Here is a 10,146-nt window from a genome sequence, read left to right on the forward strand (position 1 = left end):
CTTGTCTTAAAGCCGGATGCTAAGCCAGTCAAGCAGAAGCTGAGAAAAATGGATCCCAGAATAGAACAACAAGTCAAAGAAGGACTCGAAGATTTGCTTAAAGCAGGATTCATCCGAGCTATTGACTACCCGGATTGGTTAGCCAATATCGTCGTTGTCCCAAAGAAAAGCGGCAAAGTAAGGATCTGCATAGACTTCAGAGACCTCAATAAGGCAACTCCGAAGGATGACTATCCACTTCCAAGCATCGATCTTCTAGTCGATAGCACGGCAGGACATGCCATGTTCTCTTTCATGGACGGATATTCCGGCTACAATCAGATTAAGTTGGCCGCCCGCGACCAATCAAAAACTTCCTTCACTACGCCTTGGGGCACTTTCTGCTATACAGTTATACCTTTTGGGCTCAAGAATGCTGGAGCAACGTATCAATGGGCAATGGCTGTCATCTTTCATGATCAGATGCGCAAAATCATGGATGCGTATGTTGATGATATTCTCGTGAAATCTAAAGAGGAAGAAGATCACCTCGAAGCACTTGAGCAAGTCTTTAAGAGACTCATTCTTTACAAGTTAAGGCTTAACCCGCAAAAGTGTGTCTTTGGAGTCGAATCAGGCAAACTGTTGGGTTTTCTGGTAAGCAAAAAGGGAATTGAAATTGACCCAGCCAAAGCCAAGGCTATCATTGATATGCCACCCCCAAAGAATCTCAAAGAATTACGTAGCCTTCAAGGACGTATGCAGTCAATCCGGCGATTCATTTCCAATTTGGCAATGAGATGCGAGCCTTTCAACCACTTGCTCAGAAAAGGAGTGAAGTTCGAATGGGGACCAGAGTGTCAGCAATCGTTCGATCGGATCAAGAAGTATCTTCTTAATCCTCCCATCCTGAAGCCACCAGAATTGGGAAAACCTCTTTTATTATACATCTCAGTTAATCAAGTCGCATGTGGCGGATTCTTGGCGCAATACAAAGAAGGCAGCCTGATAGAGCACGCCATCTACTACGTGAGCAAGACTTTCATAGATTATGAAAAGAGATACTCTCAAATAGAGAAGACCTGCCTAGCTCTGGTATGGATGTGTCAGAAGCTAAGACACTACCTGTTGGCATCAGAGGTCAAAATTTTGTCCAAACTCAATCCTCTCAAGTATATCTTAGAACAACCTTTCCTCAGCGGACGAGTCGCCAAATGGCAAGTCTTACTGATGCAGTACGACCTAGAATATGTCTCGCAGCAATCAATCAAAGGCCAAGCAATTGCAGATCAATTGGCGGATTTTCCTTTGGCTGAAGAGGAGAGAGCCGAAGATGACTTCCCTGATGAGCAAATTTGCAATATCCAGCAATTTCCAGTCTGGAATTTGTTTTTCGATGGTTCTAAGAACATGGCCGGAATAGGCATCGGAATTTTATTAATCACTCCTGAGAAGGAGATGATTCCATTTTCTCTCAAGCTAGACTTTCAATGCACTCACAATATGGCTGAATATGAAGCCCTGATTCAAGGTCTAAGGATTCTATTAGACTTCAATGTCAAGAGAGTACATGCCTACGGTGACTCATTACTTGTTGTCAATCAAGTTCGAGACGAATGGCAAGTCAAAGATCAGAAGTTATTTCCCTATCAGAAAATTGTTTCAGCTCTCGTCAGCAAGTTCGAAGAATTTCAGTTATTTCACATCAAGAGAGATTTTAATCAAGTGGCCGATAGCCTAGCCAGTTTAGGCTCCATTATGGCATTCAAGAATGGAGAATCTTGTCGCTCTTTTGAAATTGGCAGGCTTGACCAACCTGCTTTCATTCCAGCGGAACAGGTAAACCAGGCTGAGCAAAGGAAGAAGCCTTGGTATTACAATATCAAAACTTTCATAGAAACTGGTGAATTTCCTCCAGAACTCTCAAAGAAAGAGCAGCGAGCAGTCCAGCGTATGTCTACTCGATACTTCATTTTGGCCAATGTCCTCTATCGTCGTGGATTCAGTTCAGAGTATTCCAGATGCTTAGATGAAAACGAAGCCAAAGAAGTCGTGCGAGAAGCACACGAAGGTATTTGTGGTGGCCACGCCGGTTACCAAACCCTTGTCAAGCAAATCATCAGAGCAGGGTACTACTAGAAGACTATGCAACAAGACTGTTATCATTATGTGAAGAAGTGTGTGCAATGCCAGATACACGCACCTTCTATTCATGCTCCGGCAACTTATTTACAATATGTTGTCTCTCCATGGCCATTTTCTATGTGGGCCTTCGATGTCGTAGGTCCCATCACTCCTTCAGCTTCAAATGGCCACAAATACTTCCTTGCCGCAACAGAATATTTCACCAAGTGGGTAGAAGCCATCAGTCTCCGCACAGTAGAAGGCCGACACGTGGTCTCTTTTATTCACAAGAACATTCTTTGCCGTTTCGGCATCCCACATGACATTGTGTCAGACAATGGCAGTCATTTCAAGAATGAAAAGATGAAAACATTCTGCTCAAAATTCAAGATCTATCACCATTTTTCTGCTCCATATTATCCTCAAGGGAATGGTCAGGCAGAGGCCACCAACAAGATTTTAATTCGTATTTTGGAGCGAACTGTGGAAACAGGCCGTGACTGGCATGAGAAGATCCACGATGCACTGTGGGCCTATCGGACCACCATTCGTACACCAACGAATGCTACTCCATCAGAACTGGTCTATGGAACAGAAGTAGTATTGCCGCTACATGTTCAGAAGCCCGCTTTGAAATTTGCTTCACTTCTGCAATTACCTCTTGATCAATACCAGCAGCAGCGACTAGTGCAACTAGACTTACTCGACGAGAGAAGGCTAAAAGCAGCAGAGCATGCTCAATCCTATCGCCAGAGAGTAGCCAGGCAATATGCGAAATCTATCATCGAAAGAAGATTCAAAGTCAATGATTTAGTACTTCGATCCACAGCTTATCTCAAGCATCGTCCTGGCGGCAAATGGTCGCCAAATTGGGAAGGTCCCTATGTTGTCAAAGAAGCATTACCCCGCAACTCATATCGGCTCATCAATGCCGATGGGGTAGAATTGCCAGATCCTATCAATGCTCGACACTTGAAAAAGTTTTATACTTGAAACATTTATTCTCCTCTTGTAATCCTTCCTGTTTCCTTCAAATAATGATCCAACTTTCTTTCCCAGTTACACTGGGGCATTTTAAAATTTTGTTCCATATGCAGGCAGGATAAACAAATTCCTCATTTCATGCACGTATGCATTCATAAGCATCAATTCACATTCATTTGCATTCAATTGCATTAACAACAATCTGGTCGGTATTGGGATCTCAATAAACCGTCCCATCACAATTCCTAATGATCCAAAGATCATCGCCAATACTGAACCAAAACCCAGCACTCGAACTGGTTTTATTTCAAAATCCAGCATTCAAGCTGGCACATTTTCGATTTTTTGGAAAACCGAGTTCCGACTCGGATTTTTATTCAAATCATTTTCATTTGTTGATCCGGGTTCCGACTCGTGATCTCTCTACTTTATTCGAGCCTTGACTCGAACTCTTCATTTTCCTTTGTTGATCCGGGTTCCGACTCGTGATCTCTCTACTTTACTCGAGCCTTGACTCGAACTTGTCATTCTCTTTTGTTGATCCGGGTTCCGACTCGTGATCTCATTACCTTACTCAAACCCTGAATCGAGTTCTTCATTTTCTTTTGTTGATCCGGGTTCCGACTCGAGATCTCCTTATCTTACCCAAGATCTAACTCAAGTCCTTCATTTTCCTTTGTTGATCCGGGTTCCGACTCGTGATCTCATTATCCTATTTGAGTTATGATTCGAACCTTCCATTTTTCTTTTTTGATCCGAGTTCCGACTCGTGATCTCTATTTTATTCGAGCTCTGACTCAAACTCATCATTCTTCTTTGATTGATCCAAGTCATTTCAATCATCAGGGTATGTCAATTGCTCAAGTTTGACATTTTGCCCTCCAAATTTCAATTTAAATCCTCAAATCAGGCAATTCTCCAATTTCGACCTCTGGGTCACCCAATTACCAATTCTCAATTTCAATTACCAATTTCCAATTCTCGACCTTCGGGTCTACCAATTTTCAATCCTCGACCTTCGGGTCAATCAATTTCCAATTTTCGACCTTCGGGTCAATCCATTTCCAATTTTCGACCTTCGGGTCAATCAATTTCCAATTTTCAACCTTCGGGTCAATTTCGACCTTCGGGTCAATCAATTTCCAATTTTCGACCCTCGGGTCAATCAATCTCCAAATTTTCGACTTTCGGGTCACTCAATTTCCAAATTTCGACCTTCGGGTCACTCAATTCACAATTTCGACCTTTTGGTCAAATCAATTCTCAATTTCGACCGTCAGGTCATCCAATTTCGACCTTTGGGTCATTCAATTCTCAACAACCAAATTTCTAATTTCCGGTTTCGACCTTCGGGTCAATCAATCTCAATATCCAATTTCAATCATTTTCTCTTGCGAGAGACCCTTTTTAGGGAGAGTTCGAGGGAACTCGTTCTTTTTGCATGCTATCCAATTCGTTCACTTAGCCCCTTTTTAGGGAGAGTTTGAAGGGACTCGTGTCTTTGTGAACCGTTTGCAAAACAATTTCCAATTTCACACGAGGAACCCTTCAAAGGGAGAGGCTCGACGGAGACTCGTTTTTCTTGTGACCCCCCAATTTCATACTAGGCCATTTTCGTCATGAAAGACCCTCTTTGCAGGGAGAGTGTGATGGACTCGTTCCTTTCATGACCCAATTTTCAGACCTCACTATTATCGGCCCCCTTTCCATAAGAGAAGCCTAATATTAGGGAGCTTTGACGAAAGCTTAATTTCTCTTCGAAAGTTCGTTTTGCAAACACCTCCTCTTCAGGGAAGAGAGGAGTATTTCCCAATTCCCATTCAGGTAAGGGCTAAGCCTGAGTCTCTCTTTTTGGGGAAAAAGAGAGGAGAATTTTCGTCACGGATGCGTTGAGCCGGATTTCAAATACTCACTTTCACTAAGGATTTCAAGAAAATTTTGTCAATTTGTCAAATTATTTGCTGATTTCAGAATCTTTATTGCACTAGTCAGTTTACCCTCAGCATCACTTCCAAAAGAGCGAAGCTTTTGCGAAAAGGGATTCAAAATTCAAATTCTTTCTATTGGCCAACCAAAAGGATGAAAGATAAATCCTCTATATGGCCAGAAAAGAAGATTCAATGTTATTGAAAAGCCATAGATGATTGATATTGATCACAGTCAATGGCACATTTTTAAAGACCATTCTTGTAAAAATGAGGCAGTGGAAATATCCTGAGCGCTAGAAAAGAGAGCATTTACCCAAACCCTGTCTCCTCAGAATCACCTAAGCTGCAATTAAATATCCGCAAAAGGGATCTCTCACCTGTCGTCAAGATGAAGGCGAATTAGGCGAGTAGACCCCCGGGGCCAAAGAAGATTCGAAACATCTCCAAGATGACGGAGTTTGTGACGGATCCTTCCAGGGAAAGTCCAAAGCACTGTCGAGATGAAGGCAGATGCGATGGACCTCTCGACAATCCCTAAAAGATATTTAATTTCAGCTATCGCCCAAAGATCTCCAAACCCATCATCCAAGAAGGATCGAAACATCTCCAAGTTGAAGGAGTTTGTGACGTACCCTTCCCAAAAGAGAAAAAGTAGAGGACATCTCCAAAATGAAGGAGAATGTAGCAAAAACCCAGAGAGTCAAAAGAGTGCAGAAAGATTATCAAGAGAGAAGCTCTCAGGATATCAAACTGCCAGATCTATCAAGAATCCTCTTTAACTTTGTGAAATTCTATTATCAATATTCTTTTATCAATGGCTTTCATAATATCAAATTCTCTTTCCTGCTCATATCAAGGAAATTGATAGCTTCCTTGAAGAAGGTCAGTTGCAAGTAATTAGGGTTTCCAATTTCGATTCTATGAAGTGAACCTTGTTTGGAGGTAATGCTTTGGGTAGAAAAGAAAGAATATCTCTGCAACCATGTGCAACATTTTCAAATATTTTGAATCAACAATAAAATTCTCAATATTTTGACAATATTTTCCAGCTATCTTGACGTGAAGTGAGAGCTTGATGTCCCTTTTTGATACATCCTGACACCAATTTTAAATCCCTCCTAAGGACTTGATTCCTTCCCTTCTTTGAGAGCATGAACTCTCAAATTTGCACACTTCCCTGTGTCCCCACTGTCCCACCATAGACAGTCCCATTTCGGTTCGAGGTCGAACCACCAATCATTTTCCGCAAAAGGCAATTTCAAAAGCTATTTAGTCTCAGCAATGAGACGCCCAAAATCAATCCCTTTTCAAGCTTTAGGGACCCCATTTTCCTTCCTTTTGCAAAACCCCTGTCGGATTTACTGTGCAAAATCCGAAGGTTCCATCATGGTCTCTTCCTTCGAGGATTCCATTCCATTTTCCACCCGATCAGGATAAGGGTACAAACCTGAGCCTCATCCAAAGAGGTATTTCATTTTCCGCCCGATCAGGATAAGGGTACAAACCTGAGCCTCACTCAAAGAGGTATTTCATTTTCCGCCCGATCAGGATAAGGGTACAAACCTGAGCCTCAATCAAAGAGGTATTTCATTTTCCACCCGATCAGGATAAGGGTACAAACCTGAGCCTCACTCAAAGAGGTATTTCATTTTCCGCCCGATCAGGATAAGGGTACAAACCTGAGCCTCAATCAAAGAGGTATTTCATTTTCCACCCGATCAGGATAAGGGTACAAACCTGAGCCTCACTCAAAGAGGTATTTCATTTTCCGCCCGATCAGGATAAGGGTACAAACCTGAGCCTCAATCAAAGAGGTATTCCATTTTTCCGCCCGATCAGGATAAGGGTACAAACCTGAGCCTCAATCAAAGAGGTATTTCATTTTCCGCCCGATCAGGATAAGGGTACAAACCTGAGCCTCAATCAAAGAGGTATTTCATTTTCCGCCCGATCAGGATAAGGGTACAAACCTGAGCCTAAACCAAAGAGGTATTTCATTTTCCGCCCGATCAGGATAAGGGTACAAACCTGAGTCTCATTTCGATGAGATATTCCATTCCCCAATCAGGTTAAGGGTCAAAAACCTGAGCTTCGCTCCATGCGAGGTATTTCTGTCCCATCCAGGTTAAGGGCAAAAACCTGAACTTCGCTCTCATAGAGCAAATCTTTCCTCTTTATTCTTCGCTTCGTATCTACCATCTTCCTCGGGCTAATTTCTTCACACCCAGTCAGATCCTTCTAACTGGGGCATTATTTTTATGTATAGCCCAAATTTGGTGTGTTTTTCTTTGCCACTAAGCTCGGCCATGAGCCGGCTTAGTAGCAAAGAGGGGCATCTGTAAACACCCCAAATTTTCACTCACCTCCCCGACAGTCCACCGAGCATCATCATCCAGCCTCTGAAATCGCTGGAGGGCAAAATGGTCATTTTCTGAGCCGGACCTTGCAAAAGTCCAAATTTCATCTGCAACTCTCAAAATTTCTCTATTTTTAACTCAGATGTTCAAAATTTTATTCCTGACAGGAGACAGACATCTCCAAGTCTTGATTCAAGATTGCATTTCATAAGACATGACATTGCATATCATTGCATGAGCATTTCAAATCACTGCACTGCACAGCATGTCATTTCGAGGTCCAGAACTCTTGATTTCAAAATTTTCAATCCAGATTAGAATTTCAACTCTTTTCAAAATTGATTTCAAAACCCTGGGTCTTCAAAATTATCAATTTTTTCCATTTTACCCCCAGGACTCTGAATTTCAAAATATTTCCTCAGGAAAACCATCTGGATAGTTTTCAATATGGATTTGAGTCACTTCACCTCAGATTTTGCCCTTTTTGACAATTTCAAATATCTTTCTTTTACAAAATCGCCCTACAAGGGCCAACTCTTTCCAAAATTCCTGTTTTGCCCATTAGTCCAATTTTTATGAAAATTCCAAAAAGAAGTTGTGCTTTTATCCTTATTTCAATAAAGAGGCAATGTGGGAACCGCACTGAGGTGGTGTCACACAAGCTTTCCTTTTGAAAATTTGAATTTTGAAAAACCCAAAAATATAGGAGCCTTGTCCCCTGGATTGGTGCCACATGTCACGTTCCCTCTTCTGCCACGTGTCAGTGTGGGGCTACCCTAAGAAGTCGCCATGTCATCCCAATTATCTGTCATATGTCACCCTATCCATCCGGCGCCATGTGTCAATCCAAGACTACCAGGAGATGCCAAGTGTCATAGGTTGTCCTGTCTAGAAAAAGTGGAGTTTGTCTCCTCTAAGGTGGCGCCACTTGAAGTGTGTCTCCTGCAGGGGACACGTGTCAACCCCTCCTTCCTTCTAGAAAAGTAGCCTGACACATGTCTTCTTCCTACTTTTTTAGAAAAGTAGGAGACATGTGTCACTCCTAAATTCCTACAAAAAAAGGTAGGCTTGTCTCCTCTGAGGTGGCGCCATCTGGAGTGTCTCCTGCAGAGGACACATGGCAAACCCTCATTTCCTCAGAAAAAGGCAAGTGCCATGTGTCATTTTCTGCTTTCTTCAGAAAAGCTAGAATTCAAATATTCAAAAATCCTCATAGGTGGCAAAAATCAAGAACTCCTACCTTTTTCATCCTGTCTGAGATGGCGCCACATGGCTTGGCCCACCTTCTCTCCCCTCTGCCACGTGTCATTCTCTGCTTCTTTCAGAAAAAGTAGAGGACACATGTCTTCTCCATACCTCTTTCAGAAAAGTAGGAGACACATGTCACTCCTGGCCTTCTTCAGAAAAAGCAAACCATTTAAAATTCAAACAAGGCATTAGGTGGCGAAAATCCGGAGCTCTGATTTTTCCAGATGGCCTGTGAGGGCGCCACATGTCCCTTCCCTCCTTCTCATCCCTCTGCCACGTGTCATCTTCTGCTTCTTTCAGAAAAAGTAGGTAACACATGTCTCCTTCTCACTCCTTCAGAAAAAGTAGAGGACACATGTCCTCTCCCTACTTTTTTTCAGAAAAGTAGGAGACACATGTCACTGCCCTCTTTTTCCTCCCTCTTACCACATGGCATTGTAGGAGCCACCCTGAGGTGGCGCCACATGTCCATCCTCCATTCCTCCAGGGCCAACCTCCATTTGAAATTTGAATTCTCCTCTGAGGTGGCGCCATCTGAAGAACCTCCTCCAGCAGGCTGACACTTGGAACCATCCTGGACTGCCACATGTCCAGATCTCCTTTCACCAGAAAAAGCAAAATTCAAATTCCTCTGAGGTGGCGCCTTATGAGCCCACTGCTCTGTCCTTCTGACATGTGTCAAACACCTTTTGAGGTGGCACCATTCCAGGACTCCACTTGGCTCCATTTTTATTTTTTATTTTATTTTTAATAAAGGTAGCCCACCATGAGGTGGCGCCACCTGAGGACTCCCTACAAAAGGTGAGTTTGAATTTCAAATTCCAAGAGAGCACCCTCTGAGGTGGCGCCTTCTGGGAGTTCCCTGCAGAGAGAATCAAGCAAACTTTTGAAAAATTCCAAATTCCCCCTGCTGAGGTGTCTCACCCACAAAATTTCCATTTTTTTTATTTTTCTCAAAAATTAAAACACCTTTTGAGGTGGCGCCACCTGAGGGCTCCCTGCAAAAGACAAATTCGAATTTCAAACCCCTCAGATGACACCCCCTGAGATGGCGCCACATGGAGGGCTCAGATCCAGCCTATTTGAATTTCAAAAATTTTCAGAAAAGTTATAAAAACAAGGGTTCACGCCCAGCCTAAAGGAGATCATTTTTTAGCTCTGGTGAACTTGGAAAATCCGACCTAGCCTTCCTAGAATCAGATTTTGAACTGTGGAAATCGTGCCCCCTTAGGCGCATTGAAGAAGGTGGAGTAGAGCTCGTGCTGTGGCCAATTCAATTCCAACAGAGGTCGATTTTGGTGGACCATCCGAAGCTCGGAGCGAAGGACGAAGGAAGCTCGTGATAGCTGCCCCTTTTAAGAGCTCCTACGCTGCGTAACGAAGCAAGGTGCACTTCTTTTCCCATTGATTGGATTCCATAATTCGAATCGGGGGTCGTTTGAAGAAAGAGCTCATCCGAGGGATGGATTGAGCTATTCTCATAAAACGACATACATAAAAATGTTTCATTATGCTTCCTTGATGAT

Source organism: Nuphar pumila, chromosome 9, assembly GCF_984573655.1.
Source record: "Nuphar pumila chromosome 9, dmNupPumi1.hap1.1, whole genome shotgun sequence".
NCBI classification, from domain to species: Eukaryota; Viridiplantae; Streptophyta; class Magnoliopsida; order Nymphaeales; family Nymphaeaceae; genus Nuphar; species Nuphar pumila.